The 20,532-nt window shown below is 38.7% G+C and overlaps 1 protein-coding gene across 2 annotated transcripts in view; it reads right to left on the reverse strand.

Annotated features, from left to right (window-relative positions):
* Positions 1–492: 492 nt before the first annotated feature.
* LOC121821165 (uncharacterized) overlaps positions 493–20,532 on the reverse strand; it is a 227,489-nt gene continuing 207,449 nt past the window's right edge. Inside the window, exons 4-5 of one of the 2 annotated variants that reach the window (XR_013043360.1) lie at positions 4,909–5,011; positions 493–3,806 (exon numbers count right to left, since the gene is read on the reverse strand). The gene's annotated coding sequence lies outside the window, so the exon portion shown is untranslated. Of the gene's footprint in view, positions 5,012–20,532 lie in introns of both variants that reach the window. The other variant, XR_013043359.1, reaches the window with a different exon arrangement.

A 20,532-nucleotide genomic window follows, 5' to 3' on the forward strand; every position in this document is an offset into this window, starting at 1 on the left:
CCTAGAAGTTGGGCTTGAAAGGTTTTATTTCATAAGATTAGGAAAGCAAAAAAGTAATTTTTTTGAGCTGTCTCTCCTCTAAGTAGATTCTGTTTAATTCAACTTTAATTACGGATTTTATGCCAACAACACTTAAGAACAGCAATGGGAGGCTTCCCAGTTAATTTTTTTTTTTTTTTTTTTTGGTTTTTCGAGACAGAGTTTCTCTGTGTAGCTTTGCGCCTTTCCTGGAACTCACTTGGTAGCCCAGGCTGGCCTCGAACTCACAGAGATCCACCTGGCTCTGCCTCCCGAGTGCTGGGATTAAAGGCATGCACCACTACCGTCCGGCCCCCAGTTAATATTCTGCTGAAAAACTAATACAGTAGATCTGGACAGGCCTTGATTTGAGGTTCTTCGAATCTCAATGCAATGCCCAAGGGGGATGGTAATTTGTTTCCTCAGCCAATGTCACTCCTTGTGTCACTTAGTTCCTATTTGCATGCAATGAGAGAGAGAGAGAGAGAGAGAGAGAGAGAGAGAGAGAGAGAGAGAGAGAGAGAAAGAGAGAGAGAGAGAGAGAGCACATTTATTATAGACAATGACTACTTGTGACTCAAAACAAGATAAAAATGAGAATGGGGTTGTCTCTTTGGGTCTGGGTTACATCACTCAATATCTTTTTTTAGTTCCATCCAATTACCACAAAGTTCGTGACTTCATTTTTCTTTACAGTTGCACAGTATTCCATAGTGTTTACATACCACATTTCATCATCTGTTCATCAGTTGTAGGACATTTAGGTTGTTTCCACTTCCTAGCTATTGTGAACAAAGCAGCAATGAACATGGGTGAGCAAGTATCTGTGGAGGATGCCAAGTCCTTTGGGCATATACCAAGAAGTGGTATAACTTGGTTGTTTATGGATTGATTATTAGCTTTTTGAGAATTCTCCACACTGATTTCCATAGAGGCAGTTACTAACAGCTCTCTAATTGGATTTAAGACCTGCTCAACAGAAGAAAAAACATGCCTGGTACTGGAAACCTATTAACTACTCAGTGCTGGTGAAGTCATGGTTATTGGAGAGGAATCTATAACTATTAATTTACTAAAGCAGCATGGCCCCCAAACAACAATCTTTACATATTTGTCCTTATACCAACAGATAAGTGTAGTCTCCACCTCTCAGATGAAGGAAACTTCTCTTTTCAACAGGCAGAAAAAACCACAACCAATCAAAATGCAGAGTTGTGGAGGCCAGTCCTAGTGGATACATCTACAAAGCATTCCCACACTTAAGATGGACATTGTGGGAGATGGGGTGGAAAGAGTGTAAGGGCCAAAGGATCAGGGATTTTGCTGTGAAATGTGTTTTCTTGTAATGTCAAAAGCTACACCCATAAAGTCTCACCAACATGATTGCCCAAATGTGAGTTAAACAAGAGCAACACCAGTGACATATCAAAGTGGACTGGGAAAAGCCCAGGAGGCTTCAGTGCTATACAAGGAACTATAAGCAACTAAAGAAAGATGGGAGCAGAAGTAGTCTTCTCCAGGGAAGAGCAAACCATTCGGACATCCAGTACCAAATGGTTGGCCCTGAAAAACATACATGCAAGTAAAACTATATGGACTGAGCAGGTTATGTTTAGGAGTGTGTGTGTGTGTGTGTGTGTGTGTGTGTGTGTGTGTATGTATGTGTGTATATATATGTTCATGAAATAGCAATTAATGAAAAAAAGAGGCCATGAATTTGAAGGAGAGCAGGGACAGGTATATGAGAAGGTTTGGAGGGTGTAAACTGAAGGGAAAAATATTGTAATTATATTATAATTTCAAAAATAAAAAATAAGAAAGCTTTTATGATATGGGAGGAAGAAATGGGGGATGTGTTATGTAGAGGGGATAACCTACAATTTACTTACTTACTAATGAATCAAATCATTGTTTACAGAGCCTCTACTGTGCATCCAGTACTATGGTGGGAATTAAAGACATGACAGTAAATGACATGGCATTTTTCCCATAATTAATAAATCTTCTGAGGTCAGGAGGAGCAGACAAATCTAAATTCTTCTGCACAACTGATGCTGCAGCAAACTCCCTTCTTTGAAACTAATTTTCAACATGCCTGTCTTTGTTCACTGTTCATATCAATTTTGTATTTAAATACCACCTATTCCAGCCATCCCAGGGCTATTTATTAAGTATATTTTCTACAGAGTTTTAAAGAATCTTTGGGTATTAACAGAGAGAGGAGTCTGAAGAGAGGCTGACGACTTGTGCAAACCGAAAATTTTGACATGTGTTGCAAAAGTTCCACGCTCTATCTTGCTGCCAGACAGTGTCTCACACTTTTTCTAAATACTCTTCATAAAGCAGCAAGTCTCTAAGCCCTGATTTGCCTTTTTAGCTTCTGGTGAATATTGTGAGAGGCATACCGTCAAGATTAGCTGGTCATCTGAGTGAGAATGACTCCATTTCAAGAGAACGCCATTTTGTAACCCTCCCACGTATGTTTCTAGTTTCTAGTTCCCAGAATGTTAGGTTCTATTCTCTTGAGTCTCTTCTCACTGCCAAAATGTCAACTTCTCCCCGAACCCCGCCACTCTATACAAATTAGCCAATGCTCACTATTACTGTGTACCTTTCTGTAGAAGTTAAATTTTGCCTTTTGGATCATGTGGTCGTTTCTTACGATGCCAGCCACACATCTAACAAGAGTAATCCTGCCCGCTGAAGGTTAATTCCCCAACCCAATCTACTAATTTGCGCAGTAAGCAACTGTATAATCTACAGCCAGAAGATTTCAAACATATTTTCTTTGGCAAACATCCACCTCATCTATTATGCACTTATGACACTGCCCTCGTATGAAGGCTCCTATGGCAATGTTTTACTTCAAATATGTAGTGTTTCCCTCTATAGTGTCTTAGGGGTAATTATAGGACATTCAGCTTAGACCACAAGGATTATAGAGAGGATGGCCAGCAGAAATATCAAAAATAAGGAGCAGTGAGCCAAGGGAAGGTTGTGGAGACAATGGTAAAAGTATCTGAAGCCAAATAGCTTAATCCAAGATCCAGGGGTGAAAGAATACCACTTAAGAACCAAGGGGATAATTTTGTGTTATTATAGAGACTGATCAAGAGTGTGATACGGTATGAGGAAAAGTCGGCATAATAGCAGCAGATAAACTAGGGATCACGACTTACCTGAAGGCAGTAAATGCATAGCAATGACCACAGAGTGACTAGTGTAATGAAGACTGAAGAGATCTAGCAGGCCTGAGCATGGCAAACATGGCTCTGACAGGTCTTTCCCTTCCCTCTCCCTTGTAAACCAAACCGTAGATTCCATCCCTAAAGCTAGCCACCCAAGTGTCTTATTTGGACACTTTCTTATGCCAGACTCATTCCTTAGGCTGATCACCAAGGTACAATTATTAAAATATTGGAGTCCAGCCATCAAAAGCCCTCCTTTGGCTACCCTAATTAATATGCCCAATCAAAACATACCACTGCATCTTAGTTGATTCTAATACAGACCTCCCCCCTTTTCCTCTTAAAAATCACACCTCAAGGTCATTTGCTGCTGTTTTCTGCCTGAGTCAGAAATGAGCCACCTTCCTTTGCATCTCCCACTTAGTAAAGGATCTCTCTGTGAAAATTGGTATTTGGGTGTGGTTTGCACCCAATCTGCGGACTGGGAGGGAGTCTCTTGCTGTGTTCAGGTCCCTTCAAGAACTTCACTTCCTCTCTTCCTTCCCTCTTCTCACCTCTATTTCTCTCTGTCTTCATCTTTCTTTCAGAAGATCATGGTGGCTGTAGTTTATGGACAATGAATAAAAAGAAGCAAGAGTGGAAGTCATTGCTGCAGTCATTTAGGCAATGCCATTAAAACCAGGAAGCAATGTGCCCACAAGATTTATTCAAGATTGTGATGGAGAGAAGAAGTGTGTAAGAAAGTGGAATAAAGAATGAGCTGTTGGGTGGGTTGTAGGTTGAGCAAAGAATTTTTTTTATGATCAAAATTTCAAGGAAGAATTATTTTTATGGTCATTAAATGAATTCAGTTTTGGACATGGTGAGTCATGGGATTCCAAAAGGGGATGGTAAGTGGGAAGCTGGATCCATGCACCTGAATTCATTCAATTGTCATCTTGAGGTGTAGTTCAGATTTGTCGTCTGTGCTTAATAATTACTGCTTGGTTAGCAGCACAGTCCTCCCCGCCTCTTAAATACTCCAAGGTCAGATTCTTCTAATAGCACAGGTAAGACATTTGTTTTCCTCTGTGAAGAAAACCTGATCCTTTTCTTGAAGAAAACTTTATGGAAAGCATGAGTCTGAGTCTACACAAATAAATATGGCAGCAATTAATTTCTTGGCATGCTGCCATCTTGCAACATGACTAACATTATGTGTTTTGGAGAATCCAACTTTCCCTCTCAACCTTCTATATTTCATAGATTCCTGAGTGAAGCAACCAGTTTCTGTGGCAACTTGAATTGATTTGTTATTTTGTTAATAAATAAAGGAAATGGGGCTGTGGCATGTGTGATGAAGTGTTGATACCACCAAGGGTGGTTGGTGTCACAAAATTTGCTAGAGTTGATCCTAAGGACTCATAAAGGTTTGATTTTGTGGTTCTTTGAGGAGTCCCCATTAGGACTCAAAGGTACTCAGAATCAGCTGACTCTTCAAGGTTGGTCACATGGTCACAATTTTAGAGCAGGGGTGGCCCACCAATTATTTAGAGAAAGGAAAAATGTGTTTGCAAACTATTTCTTGTAGTTATAAACAGGAATAAAAAGGCGTTTGCTTCCTTTAAATGGTGTGAAATTTATCTCTCTGCTTTTCTTCTTCTTCCTTTTTATCTTTCAGTTGCTTTTGATCACAGTGTGTGGCTTTGGCAGCCATACTTACATTTCTTCCAAGAGGGTGTGGAGCCCAGATGGTTGGGCTCTCCAGAGGTAATAACTGTCACACAGTGTATAATCTAGCTTGCCTTCAAAGTATGCCCAGAAGTCTAGGAAAAATAGAAGTTATAGTTAAATTATATTAACAATTATCTTCCTTTACTCAATAGTGTAATTCTTTTACATGTCAAAAAGATGAAGAAAACCTACTCCTTCCTCTTTTATATTACTCACTCACCAGTAGGTAATGTGTGATGTTAGTTTTCTGTTACTGTGACAAAATACTGGAGATGATGAGTTTAAAAAATGAAGTGGATTTTGGCTCAAAGTTTCAGAGTTTTCAATCTATGGCCAGATGGCCCTGTTGGTTTTGAGCTCATAACAATGGATACATTATGGTGGGACCATATGACATAACTATTCATCTGATAGCCAGGAAACAAAGCGGGGCACGGGGTGGGGTGGGGTGCGGGGGATGTCCAATACCCTTGTAAGGCCCACCCCCATTGTTAGAAGACCTCCCATTAAGCTCTGCCTCTTAAAAGTTTTGTTATGGCCGGGCAGTGGTGGCGCATGCCTTTAATTCCAGCACTCGGGAGGCAGAGGCAGGTGGATATCTGTGAGTTCGAGGCCAGCCTGGGCTACAGAGTGAGTTCCAGGAAAGGCGCAAACCTACACAGAGCAACCCTGTCTCAAAAAACAAAACAAAACAAAAACAAAAACAACAAAAAAGAAGTATTAAAAAAAATTTTGTTATGATTTAACATTTTAGGCATTATTCATCTGCCTCAATAGAGGGTCATTTGATGCATTTGGACAGCATTTTAAATTCTTCTGTAAAACTATAATGAAAGATATGGTCAGATGTCCTCTGTATGGCAGTCACAGAGGGTCACAGTTCCAAAAACTACTTTACTTTTTTGGATAGATAAATGGATACTCTCTTTTAAATTTGAAATGAACACTTCAGTAATTATCATATTTGTTTTGCTTAGCAGCCAGATAATTCACAGCCAGATATAGCTCACAAGGACTGTAGCTCTGGTCTTTTACATGGTAATGCTCACCCCCTTGCTAGATGGTATTCTAGAGACTCTCATAGTAGAAGTAGTGTGGCGGTCAGACTGTATATGTTTGCTACTTTTCTTATTACTAAGGTGAACTGGATGGTTGAATATTTTATGTCAACTTGACACAGGCTAAAGTCATCTGAGAGGAGGGAACCTTAATTAAGAAAATGCTTCCAGCTAGGCAGTGGTGGCACACCCCTTTAATCCCAGCACTTGGGAGGCAGAGGCAGGCTGATCTCTGAGTTTGAGGCCAACTAGTTCAAATCGACTTCCAGGACAGCTAGGGTTACAATGGGAAACTCTGTCTTGAACTCCTCTTATCCCCACCTCCCACCCCCCACTCCCCCACTCCCCCCCCCTCCCCCGCAAAAAAAAGGAAAAGAAAATGCTTCCATAAGATCAGGTCTTAGGCAAGCCTTTACAGCATTTTCTTAATCAGTGATATATGGGGAGGGCTCAGCCCATTATGGGTGGTGCCATCTCTGGGCTGGTGGTCCTGGGTTCTATAAGAAAGCAGGCTGAGCAAGCCAGAGGGCAGCAAGCCAGTTAACAGCACTCCTCCATGGCCTCTGCATCTGCTTCTGTCTCCATGTTCCTGCCCTGTTTGAGTTCTTGTGCTGACTTCTGCCAGTGATGAGCAGCGATATGGAAGTGTGAGCAGAATAAAACCTTTCTTCCCTGACTTGCATTTTGATTGTGGTGTTTCATCACAGCAATAGTAATCCTAACCTAAGACATGAGGCAAAAATACCCAACGAAGGCAGTTTAAGGAAGGAGGGGTGTATTGTGGCTCATGGTTTCAGGGGACACAGTCCCTCGTGGAGGGGAAGTCACACTGGCAGGAAAGGGAGGCAGCTGGTCATACTGTATTCACAGACAGGAAGCAGAGAGAGATGAATGTTGGCATTCCACTGTCTCTGGTATTCCAGCCCATTGAATGATGCCATCTATACTTAGGACAAGTATCCTGACCTTAATTAACCCACTCTAGAAGCTTCATCAAAGCTATTACCAGAAATTTGTCTCCTTGGTGACTCTAGATCCTGATGGGTTGGTGATCAGTATTAACTGTCATACTTATGGCCTCACCTCAGCTCTGCCCCTTGGCACCAGCAAACTTAGCAAGCCTTTTCACCTCTGTGAACCTTACACTTCCTTAAGTACAAAATGGATAGATTTAGCCTATCCATTTGTTAATATTAAATTAAAACTAACTTCATGGGTACAAATATGAACTCCAGCTTACTTCTTAAAAACAATTATTCCTGTGTGTCTGCGCACCTGCGCGCACTCATATATGGGTGTGAAGGGTATTTGCAAGAGTTGAATGTGGGTGCCCAGTCTTGGATGTGATGACAGTAGGAGTCAGTATTGTGTAAAGATGTTTGTGGCAAAAAGAAAGTCCTATTAGAAGTGACTCCTTAGTCTTGGACTTCTTAGCTTCTAGGACCATAATCCAAATAAACTTTCATTGTTTGTAAATTATCCAGTCTGTGGTGTTCTACTATAATAGTGGAAAATAGAATAAGGCAATCAACATAGTCTTTAACTTATCTATTCATTCCTCTTGTACACATTTAACAGCAGCCACAGTACAGATGGAGATAAAGCATAGTTCTGGTCTCTGAGAGGCTTTCAGCCTAATCCAAAGGCATGGTTAAAGTACAGTGCCTCACAGCAGGTGAAAGGGAGGACCAAGCAATACTACAATTACAAGATGACAACAAACTCAAGAGTTGCTTGGAAGGCATGTCAGTTGTTCAGTTCATCTTGGATGAGTGGATTATGGTCGTCCCTCTTGGGAAGCATGTGCTCCCTGTACTTGCTTCTTTGATAGGGTTGTTGTTTTGTAGCAAAGCTTATGTTATTGCACAGCTCAATATACATTAGGAAACAGACACCCTGTGATCACTCAAGATCTACAGTAGTAAGTTCTTGCTAACTAGAAACCACCGCCAGGATACTTCTGGGCTTCTAGTATGGACATGACTAATATGAGTCATGCTGTTTATGTGACAGGCTTAGGCAATATGGTGAGTACACACACTGCTTGCTTCCTTTGCTCAGCCTCACCTTAGCAGTCATAATCTCAGTGGGGAAAAAGAGAGTGAGGCATGATAGTCAGATATGTTGGTCAGTATAGGTAGAATGGGCACCATCATAATACCTATAGATTCAGCCATGGAAACTAAATCTGGTCTGGTTGCTGCTCTGTGATGACCTAGTATTAGCAAAAAATGTCCATCCAGTGTTTATTAACTATGAGACAGCCTTGGGTTGACTTTGAATGTTAAGTAATTTTCAAAAAATACTTGCCTCTGGAAGACATATAAATAAACAGCTGATTTTACTGTGGTGTGCTAAGTACTACATGGATAAACATAATGGGATCTGCGGAAACACAGAAGATGGACTGAATTAAGATGACAAGGTCAAACTGGTAAGATGGCTCAGCCCATAAAATTGCTTGTCACCGAACTTGATGACCTGGGTTTTATCTCTCGAACCCACACAGTAGAAGGAGAGAAGCCACCCTCTACAAGTTGTCCTCTGACTTCCATGTGTGTGCCATGTCAGCTCCCTGCTTCCCACTAAACATAATTTAATTTTAAAAAAGTTAAAAGATGGCAAGATTAGAAAGTTGCCACTCTAGAAAGGATTGAATTTCTGAGTGTGGCAGTAGCTGATCATCACAAGGTTAAGAAACAGACACTGAAAAAGCAGCTTTTTTACTTTAATACTGGCCTCTGACATGGGGGATTCCAGGAAGCAGATTCTTGACTTCCCCTCGGTGAGAGACTCTTACTGAAAGAAGAGAAGAAACACCCCGAGAATCCTCCTTACTACAAATAAGTGTAACATACAATGGCTGAACCCTTTCTGCCACAAAGCAGTGCTGAACCTCCTCACCATGATGGGCAGTGACATCACTCAGTGGAAGTGACATTAAGAGGAGAGCAACAGGTAGAGTTTGGACATCCACTTGATACAAACTTTCAACTCACATTTGAATCACTATTATGTCTGGTTTTGAGCCCAAGTAATAAGCTTGAGTATAGAGCAACAGTGAGGAATAATTTGTCTAGAAGTTAGGGTCCACTTGCTCTGTGGGATCTTTGTCACACTGCTTAGCACCAATATCTATGGTCCTACTACCCTGAACTTTCCTGATCTCATCTCTTTTGTACCAAAATTTGAGAAAGACACATGAAAGTACTTGATGATGTATTACTTTTTATGCTTCTCAACATTTAAAAATTCTGAAAACAATATATTGCTGTATACATTTATTATAGAGTATATACATATTGATTATTAACTTATAGATTATTTACAATGTGATGATAGCTATTCTAGACTAAGAGAAAATGTCAGGTATGGAGAATATAAAAATGTGGTCATAGATTTGGATATGAAAAGTGTTTGTCCTCTTCTTAAACACCTTGTATCTTAGTGACTGGTACAGCTGTCACTGTCAACATCTCACAGCTAAGGATATACAAATGGATGTTTTGTTCTAAACTTAAAATTGTAAACCATACAACTGCCTGTTTCAAGTTTTACAAAGAGGAACGGTGTAGCCAGAATCTTTCTCTGTTCCTTCCCCGGGCCCTGTGGTCGGGGCAAATCTCTCCCTCTGGCGTCCCACAGCAGCTTGGTCCCAAATAAACACACAGAGACTTATATTATTTTCAAACTATATGACCTAATGGCTCAGGATTCTCACTAGCTCGGTCTTACATCTTAAATTAACCCATTTCTATAAACCTATCCTTTGCCACGTGGCTTGTGGCTTGTCAGTACTTTTACATCTTGCTTCTCCTGGTAGCAGCCAGCAGAGTTTGCCCTATTCTTCCTTCTCCTCCTCTCTTTCCAGTTCAAATGCATTGCCTAACTTTATTCTGCCTCACCACTGGCCAAACAGCTTTATTTATCAACCAATCAGAGCAACACATATTCACAGCATACAGAAAGACATCCCACAGCAGAACAGCCTATCAAATTCCAAGCAACCTCCCTTCTTAATTGATTTCAAACAGCTGGAGTCAGGGAGAAGGGGCCATGGTAGAAAGGGGGAAGGATCAGAACAGCTATGAAGAAAAACCTTGTGATGGGGCTACCTGGTGTGGTGTATGAGGACATGGCTCCTCTTCATGCCCTAGTCCAACCTCCCATCTCTATAGAGACCAGGTCATGTCATAGAGAGAGTAACAGTCATGGTGGATAATTCCTTCAAAGCCTTCAAAAGCTGAGCCATATCAGAGGACTCCTGGAAATAGCCCACTGCACATAGAGAATGCAGCAATACTTGCCCTGGGACTCTCTGATGTTTTCCTGTGGAAGTCAAGTGGTTTCCTGTGGAAGGCAGAGGACCACCCAAAGATGTGCAAACCATAACCAAACTATCGCTGTAGATAGCCAGAAGGACCCATCAGATTTGATAAATATATGCACTCATAAATTATTACAGATTATTTAGTGGGCCCAATGAACTGTAGGGTGCCTTAAACACTGAAAACATTGTATGGCTGGTGTCAGAGAGATTCAGAGCATGACTCTACTGAACACCTGAAGGTGGATGAGAACAGAATCCTGCCAGCTGCCTGGAGGAACCTAGAAGCAGATTCTTCTCAGCAGCCTCAGGTAAGTGGCCATGATGGCTGATGAGTTTATGACAGCTTTGTGGGTCTGCTAGATTTCTGGCCTATAGAATTACAAGATGGAAGTTGTTTCAAACTACTGAGTTTGTGGCAAGTTGTTATGACAGCAATAGATAGATCCACATGTCTTTACCCACTTGGTACAACGCCTAAGACTACTTACAGAGCAAAGGAGTCCCAGGCTTGTAAAGAAACTCCAGATCGCCACTGAGGGCCTGCACTGGTCTGAGTAGTCTCCCCTTCCTACTTCTAATTCTTTACCTGTCTTTCCTGTAGCTGGGGTTGAACAGCTGGCCCCAGGCATGGTTAATATGAGAAAACAAGAAAGTGGGTCACATCCAGACTCCCTGTTTTTCAACGGTTACAGTCTTACACATAGAGGGTGGGGTAAGGGTGAATCAAGAAGGGAAAACTTTGGCAACAGTTGGTGAAAAGTCTCTTTGTGTGTATTGCTGAGACTATTGCTGAGTTTGAGACTTTAAGTGATAGTTCTATTATAATTGTAAAGAAATAAAACTTGTATGCTTAGAGTGCTTATATACAGGTTATATAATTTACATGATCTCAACTATCCACTGTGCTTTTATATACTGTTAAAATATTTTAAAGAAAGCATATATATATATATATATATATATATATATATATATAGAGAGAGAGAGAGAGAGAGAGAGAGAGAGATAGAGAGAGAGAGAGAGAGAGAATTCATTTTATTTACATAAATGGCTTGTACCTTTTTGAGGATGTGGTCTAAGACATAATTTTCTGGAGTATTTAGAAAAACATCTTGGTCCTTGAAAATCTGAGGAAAATAAATGTTTAAATATATTTTCAATTAATCTTGAATATATTCATACTTATCAATTAGTAGAGTGAGTGTTACTGCAACACTTTTCAAATAAGTACTTAATTACTTAACAGAATAGTGGCAGAATTTTAGGAATCCAAACTAGATAATTTCTGTGCCTATAATCCCATTATTGGGAAAATGGGGAAGTTAAAGCAATCCTTTTCAGCTTTTACATTTTATGGTGAAGAAGACCTCAAAAGAGCATCGGAAGAATCTTGAATCCTGTCCTGTCCACCCACACTGCAGACTCAACAACTCTCCAGGGTCTGCTCTGTTTGGCCAGTTTCTTCAGACAAGTGAACACAGACGGTAAATAAACACTTAGGAAATGCAGCGACTTTATTGTTCATTTGTCATCACAGATGTGTGTGTGTGTGTGTGTGTGTGTGTGTGTGTGTGTGTGTGTGTGTGTGTGTGTGTGTGTTGGGGAGGGAGTCCATAAGAAAGAAGAATCTAGTTGTAATAGAAAAAGAATAAGTGATAAGTAGCCTGGCAAGTTAAATGCCAAAGGCAGAAAAGCATGGCAAATATTTCACTTTAGTGTATGGATTTATAGTTTATAGCATATTTGTTTTATATTTTACAGATAAAGAAGCTAAAATCGAAAGAGGATTTTTTTCTCATATTCAAGGTCATACATTAACTAGATACTGTCAGACCCAGAATTTGAAATCCTTGACCTGTTGGCTGGACTCTTTCTGCCTCACTAAAGTGTTAACTATGAAGTACTTCTCCACTCCCTCCAAGAACAGAGTACAGAGGAACCCTAGCAGCAAAGAAAGTCTACATATTTATTAGCTTTACATGACCATGTGAAACAGAGGAAGGTAAAGGCAGGTTGAGGTTGGAACAGGGAAAAGATGGAACTAGGGCACACTTTTCTTTCTCTTAGTTCATGCATTTCAGAAATCCATTCAGTCTTCCAGACAAACCATATACCTTTCCCACTCACAAGAAATACATAATTCCTGCTTTACAACTAAAAATGTCTTGTGTATTGGTTGACCTCAGATCAGCCTGGCCAAGTATTTATTTGGGGTGATCAACTCTTGCTTAGCTGAGAGGAAAATTTCAGAGGATGACATTTGTTGTTACTGCTGTGATTAGGTAATGTTGTCACTTCCAATGTAATTATTCAAGCCAGTTTTTGTGTGTTCAGCATATTCCCAACTGACTCTGAAGGTTCCTGGATCATCTGTTAGCCCTATACTCTTACTGCCCCATCTCCCTTCTATTTGAATTCTATTTATTTTTTTTAAAAAAGAAATTACTAAAATTAGATCATTCATCTGTTTCTCACAACTCTTCTTGGTTCTACATTTCTTTTTAAATTCCTAGTTATTCCCTTGGCTCAGTGTTTGCTAACAAATTTTGCTATTAGTATTCTCATCCATAAATTAGCACAAAAGGTAACATTTATAATATATATTATATAAATACTATCAAGTAATGTACAAAGGTTTCCACAATGTAAATTGATAGTATTTCTTTTAAGAAAAATTGAACATGGCAAAAATTTTGTGCCTGGAAAAAGTTATACTATTTCTATGGCATTTTGTATCTTTATTGTAATTTAAAACTTGACATAAAATGGTCCCATTTGGAAACTTAAGTCATTTTTAGATTAAGGAGGAAAATGAGAAAGAATACAAAACTGAACACAGAGCCCAAAAGTTATTTCTGTCTGAAAATTACATTTAATTAATAAGTTTTTCTTTCAAAAAAGAGTATTAGCATACATGCCCTTTATAAGGATGTTTAACATTGCTAGCTATTTTTTATTTAAAAGTCCTTTCCTAAGTTCAGATATTCATCTACATATCAAGACATAGAGGAAAGAATAGATTTTAGAGTTAAATTGATTTATGTTTGATTTTTATCAGGTGTACAACTTTGGGTAAGTTAACCTTGGGTTTTTACGAGTCCTAATGAGATCTGCTTTGTAATAATGCTAAGACTATCAGGTAATCAAAATAATCCATGAGGTTAAACTTTAAATATGGTGCCTGTCAGAGGACATGTCTTTAACACAAAATTCATTTCTGGTTACTAATTCATCATTTTCAGTCTTCCTTGTTTTTTTGTGATTGACACTAGAAATCACTACTCAATGGCACTGCAACCTGACAGGCTGAATCCTGACATGGTCCAGGGATTCACAGGATGAAGAACTGAATGGAGATTTCATGGGATGAGGGACCAGTGCTTCTGGGGATGAAGGAAGCAATGTACGTGTGGGGAGGAGCAATAACTTTACCTGTAGCCAAGGAGACTTCCCTTAGGCTTGCTTGGCAAAGAATGACTTGAAATAATTTGGATCTTATCATGGCATAACTTTCTCATGTAACTCTTCAGGGGTGTTTGTTCTTTACTCAGTGAGTGGAAACTGCCTGTTGCCTTCAGCTAGCTCCATTTCAAACCAAAGCTACATTCCACAATCATGCCTGTGATTCAGTGTTTTTTCCACTGCATGTGGGCCTGAAGTTCCCTCTTTAGAGAGGAACATGCTACTGTATGCATAGCTAATCACCAAACTGGATAGACAGATAGTTTGGCTTGAACTTTGGATGCTTGGCCAATTATAATCTGAAATTGAATTACTTAGGAACTCTGAGGAAGTTACATAAGAAAGAAATTCATCATTACAGACTTACATTTTTGATACAAGTATGGGAAGCTTTCAATATAAAAGAAGACTCAGCAATGACTTGAGCAATGATTCCTTAAATTTAGAGAATTTTGATTTATTCCTCTATTTTCAAGTAAAATACTTAAACTTATTGTAGTGCTCTACATAATGTACACATATACATACATTAAATGCATTTATGAATTGTACTCTACATAGTAAGTATGGTATAGTGCTCAACAAATTCATTAATATAAACAGTAGCTGATTGGCTAACCTTCCTGACTTTGTGACTTTGTCTCAGCCCAGACATTCCCTCTTTTATAAAACTTCTCATTAGATATTGAGTACTCAGCTCAGCTGTATAGTGCTCCCTGTATTGATCTCATATATGTGTTTCTTTCCCCAGTTGCCAAGAAGAAGAAAACAATAAGAAATTTATAGAGATTGGCTTTTATCTATTAGCACTGAAGTCTCTAACATTGTATTAGTACAAAGAAGATGTCATGGAATATTACTTTAACTATGTAAAGATGTGATGCATTTGTTTATGCTGCATTTGTTTAATGATGTAAAGGTGTGTTGCTTTTGTTTATGATTTATTTGTTTAACTAGGTAAAGATGTGTTGCTGTTTCACCTTGCCTGCCTAAGTCATCTGGTTGGTCTAATAAAAAGCTGAAGAGCCAACAGCTAGTCAGTAGAGTGATAGGCAGGGCTGGCAGGCAGAGAGAATAAGTAGGAGGAGACTCGAGAGAGAATGAGGGAGAAAAAGAGGGAGATGTCTGAGACCAGCCAGTCAGGCAGCCACTGGCCAGCCAGACACAGAAGAAGCAGGAAAAGTAGAACATACAGAATGAAAGAAAGGTAAAAAGCCCTGAAGCAAAACATAGAAGAGAAACAGGTTAAATTAAGTTATAAGAGCTAGTGGGAGAAGCATAAGATAAGGCCAAACATTCATAACTAAAAATAAGTCTCCATGTCATGATTTGGGAACTGGTTGGTGGTCCAAAGGAAAGCCTGCTACAAGAAGGTATTAATTAGTGTTCCTAACATATTCCTAAATAAATAAGGGCAGTATCATAGTCTCTTGTATTTAGGAATCCCTGCATACAGAAGTACCCAAGTCTTTCTTGTTAATTTAACTTTTCAGTTCAACACCAAAAGGTCGAGCTGTGAACTGAATATATAATATGTGAACTGAAATGTAAACAACAATGTCAGTGGATAACCAGGAGAGAAAATGTCTCTGTTTTTATAGAATGTTTTTATGAAACCACAACTCAGGGTTGAGCACCACACACTCGAGAGGACATCTGCTGCTTCTACACTGGTCCTGTTAGGCCATCATTTATAGAGTGAGCTTTTAAGATTTTCCTCAGGTGGAGAGGTCAATAGTAGGTTAAGAAAAAAAAATTCCCTGAACTCCTTTCCAGAGATGATCAAGGAAAGCCAGGAGAGTGGGGTAAAAGAATTTGTCAGAAATCTTAAAACCTTTTACTTCAACTAGGTTGACAGGTAAAATACCGAATTCTCTGTGATAGTGGGCAAAATACAATTTAACGGCAATGGAGATGTATTACAGCATCTAAAGAAGTGTTGATGGCTTCAAATAGCTGGTGTCATGTCATACTGCAAAATGGGATGATCTATTCTCAGTACAAATTATGAGAAGGAAGCTTTATCTCTCATCAAAGGCTGTTTTAAAAAGTGCTTCTCCCACAGTTAGGATGTTTCCATGATGACCGACACAGTGGATAGAGGCTATAGAGTTCAGAGTCAGGAACTTGAAACCTCACACAGCGATTCTAAAAGATTAATAGTAAAGCATAAGGTTAAAAAAATACAGATTTCCACGGAAATTGGACAGTAGACATTGTTACTTAATGCCTGTACTTGGGCAAATAAAATATATACAAGTAGCCAAGAATTTTTGGCAAGAGCTCTAAAAATGTTTACAAGGAAAGATAATGTGGAGCATAAAAACAACTCTCCAAGTTAAGAGATTTAAAAAGTTTGATTGTATCCAGCTATGAATCCTGAAATAATGGCTTGCCAGGGAATGTGTGCCTTCCTAGTGTGATAATGGCATGACTGCTATCATGGAAACCAACCACTTTCTTAGTGGATTTGAGGCAGGAACTCATGCTTTAATTCTGTTAATCTCATCAAGAGTCCATGGCAGGGGAAGTCATAGGTCCAACTGAATACCTGATATTATCGTTTTGCTAAAGGATCATGTTGTCTAACTGCCTTTGTAAATACTCATGTTAATACTTACAGATTAGTGCTATGCACAACCTCTATCAGAAAAGTTTCTTACTGTGGCCGACAGCAATTAATATAGGAACCCACAACTGGCCAAAAGGCCAAGAGTAAGAAATGGTAGGGTCCTAAACAGGGCAGCTACATTATTTTCTCCAGGACTCAGGGAACATCATGGAAGAGGGGATGGAAAGAAAGGAAGAGCCAGAAGATGGGGAAATGTGCAGCAAAAGATGTTCTCTGGGTAAACTCACTGCAAATGTGGTTATCTGCACAAGCTTGCCTCTGGAGGAGCACTAAGAGGTCCTACCCTTCCTTGAGGGACTGTTGGGAATGGAAAGTTTTGGGAGCATAGCTGTAATTTTGTTCATTAGTGTTGCCATGATAAATTGTCTTGCTTCAGTAAAATAAACCTTCCACCCATGAAATGCTCATTGACTTTGTGGCCCATACACAATGAGAAGTTATGCAGACAAGAGGAGACTTATGGAGAAATATTCCAGTAAGAAAGAAATTGGGATAAGAAAAGGAAATAGGGAAATGAAAATGATCAAAGTTCATTATATAAATGTATAAAACTGATAATTAAAAATTAAAAATATAGTTTGAATAAAAATATTCTTTAGACCACCTTGGTTAGGGCTGTATCTAGTTCTTTAGAAAATATGATCTGAGGATTTTTATGAGGAAATTCTTAGAATTATTGTAGATATAATATACACATGTATGTATACATCTGCACATATAGACATACCATATCTATATAGAGATGAACACATATATTTACTTATGAATAGTGAGTTATATATTACCATCTTTGTTTTGATGATGGGTGATCAAACCCAGGGCCTTGTATAGCTTAGGCAAGCACTCTACCACTGAATGGGCTACAATTATTTTTTATAGACTAGACATTTATCAATCTTAATAGTTATAGCCTTAAAATTCCAAGGTTGAAATCCTAATTATTTAATTGTGTCTCTCTCCTCTCTTCTCTTTCCCCACTCCTCTCCTATTTTCCTCTCCCCTCTCCCTCCTCTCCTCTCTTTTCCTCTTCCCTCCCCTTTCCTTTCCTTTCTTCCCTTTCTTTTTCTCCCCCTTCTCTCTTCCCTATGTAATTATATCCATTTATTTATCTCAAATGTGCCATATTTGAGAAAACATGATAAGAAAGACTCTACTGTCTAGAGTATCTTAGATTATGTGCATATCATTCCTCACTAAATTCTGACATAGTATATGTTTCTTACTGGGTGTGTGACACCATACACTATCAATGAGAATGAAGTCATAATAAACAATTGTAAAAGGAGATTGGGCTAAGGACTGTAGACCTGAGTAACACAGGACTAGGGAAGGAGCTGATCATGTATTAATGCTCTGTCATAGATATCACACATTTCTCACCTTATCTAGTATAGAGAGACACACACAACATGGATGTTCTGGTCCAACAGACGAGGATTCAATCCCTCTTCTACTTGTATGAGCTAATGAATTATACTCCCAAGTGTCAGTTTTATCATTTTTATAGAAAGAACATTCAACAAAGGGATTCTTAATATTCAAATGGAATGATTATGCACAGAGTGATTGCCTAATGTATTTTAGTATTATTTAGTTAATAACTTAACTACAACCACACACACACACACACACACACACACACACAACAAATTGATTCTCAATTTAAGACAGTAATGAGTATAGTTAAATTATTTGGTGGAGTGTATCTTAGATCTTTTCATTTCAACCTGACAAAACATGGAAGGAATTTATTTTATTTTTTTCTGAACATTTTCATTTAATTTCTAACATTTGCAGGTGTCCATGCCTCTTAACATATTCCTTAAGTTTTATTATTCCTTCAGAAAGAAGTGTTTTTCTTCTGCCAAGACAGCCATTCCTCCTCTGCCTTTTCAACAATTTCAACTTCTCTGGATCTGTTTTCTGAAGTACTGTCTTAGATGTAGTATTCATTGGGGTGCAGATTTCCCTGTGTGCATAATTTTAATGGAGTTGGGTGGTAAATCCTTTGGTGACTGTATTAAATATTCTTCCAAATCTCCTTGCAAGTAAGGGTATATGGGAGGGGTTGGGTGGATGAAAGGGAAGGGAGAAATGATACAAACTCAAAAACAAAAGAAAAATAGATTTGCTAGTTGGCTTTAAGTTTTTTTTTAAATATTATTTCTAACTATCTAAGCCAAAGGAGGTCTTCAGTTAGGACAAATACTGAGTTTGGTACTCATTTGCCTTTGGTGAATCCTGAGGTGCCACAAAATATTCTTTTGGCTTATGCTAACAAAGTACCAGTTATGACTCAAAACTTGAGAATGTCGAAATCCTTCCCTACTGTCTCCTGTGCTGACTTGAAGTTTCATCATTTCTGAGTCCTGTTTAATGGAAAGACGCCCTGGAGTGCACATTCTTCTCATGATAACTGTGTCAATTTTCTTTAGATACCGTCACAAAGCTAAAATAAGAATAGACCCAAGCCCAATCTCATCCGAAGGTGGATACAGATTTTACTTGGCCTAGTTCCTCATGTGAATGCATCTCTACTGAAGTGAGTAAGCAGAAGTTCCGTCTAACATTTGGACAGGAGACAAGAAAGGAGCAGATGGGATGAGTTCTAAGAAGGAAAGGACTCTGCTTCTCAGGGGTGGATTTAAGGTCTCTCTACCTGTGTCACACAAGGGCAAAGGGTACCAGATCAAAGTATTCTCCCTCAAGAGTCAGTTTCTCATTCACCCTGGTGTGGTATCATATAGTAGGTGGTCATAAAAATGTCTGTTGTATTGATGAATTATTCTTGTGTAACTATCTTCCTCAAGAGTAGTTTATTGGTTAGGATACAATAGGGTCAAGTTGGAATTTGACAACTCAGTAGGAAAGACTGCCCGAAATAGTGTGACACTAAGACAGATCTGGCTTTGTTACAAAATGCTATGGTTTCTGGGCTAGGATTTCCACTTCATCAGCCATTAGTGGTTTGAGGAACCCCCAATCTCCAGTGACCTTAGCTTCCTTTTCCATAAATGAGGGCATTAAATACGTTTCTGCTTTCAAAAAACTTTTGATCTTCTCTAAGATTAAAAGAAATTCTGTCTCCAAAATACTTTCATTTAATTTAACTTCAGTTGAATCATTTCCTATGAAAAATAATAAGAAATATTCATTCTTTTCTAGGGTTTTATAATTGAGTTTATCTCCACACTTCTAAAGAGGGCAGAGACTATAGTAACCCTTATGGGATGTCTTTTGTAAGACATTTATTTTACTTTTGTACATTTATTTTACTATTGCAAAACTATTATGAAGTACAAATCCACGCTCAGAGAAATCCACTAACGTGTTGTACAGAAAGTTAGGGCTGAGCTGTACTAGGCAATGCTCTCTCTCAGGTGTGTCTAGATTAAAAGCCCACAAGGTTTCTAGCAAATGATACTGACATTCTGGAAGACAGGTAATAATTTTAACAGATAAGGAGGCTAAGGTGCAGAGAACAAGGGACTTCTTCAGTTTTATGCTAAATTGGCATTTTGGTGTCATGAGGAATAAAAAAGATCTATATTTGGGAGTGAAGGACAGAATACAAGCCAAAGAAATAACTCTTTAAAGGATAACTTTATTTCTATTTGATGCCAGCATTGGAATTTAGTTTCAACATGGCCAAGGTGTAAAAAAATTCACCATTGTTTTATTTTCCAAGTTTCTAATATTTACTAAGTTCTTGCAGGCTTTTAAAAAATTTTTTAAATTTATTTTATGTGTATGAATGTTTTGCCCACATACATATGTATGCGCATCATGTGTGTGTCTGGTACCCTCAGAGGTCAGAGAGGGGGTTGGATGCCCCAGAACTGGAGCAATAGATGGTTGGGAGCCACCATATTGTTGCTGTGAACTGAACTCAGATCCTTTGCAAGAGTAACAAGTCCTCTTAAGAGCTGAGCCATTTCTCCAGCCCCCAGTTGCATTTTTTTTTCAAGACTAATTCAGGATGAAGACATTTTGTAACCCAGAAAATTAATTTTTTTGTGATTATAGCTTTGACTTGATATTTTTAAACTCCTACTAAGGTGCAAGTGTTAGATAAAAATGGTGTATATATAAAATGATCCATATGTAAAGTGTGCAATGTGATGACTTCAT

The sequence above is a fragment of the Peromyscus maniculatus genome, chromosome 11 (assembly GCF_049852395.1).
Source record: "Peromyscus maniculatus bairdii isolate BWxNUB_F1_BW_parent chromosome 11, HU_Pman_BW_mat_3.1, whole genome shotgun sequence".
Taxonomy (NCBI): domain Eukaryota; kingdom Metazoa; phylum Chordata; class Mammalia; order Rodentia; family Cricetidae; genus Peromyscus; species Peromyscus maniculatus.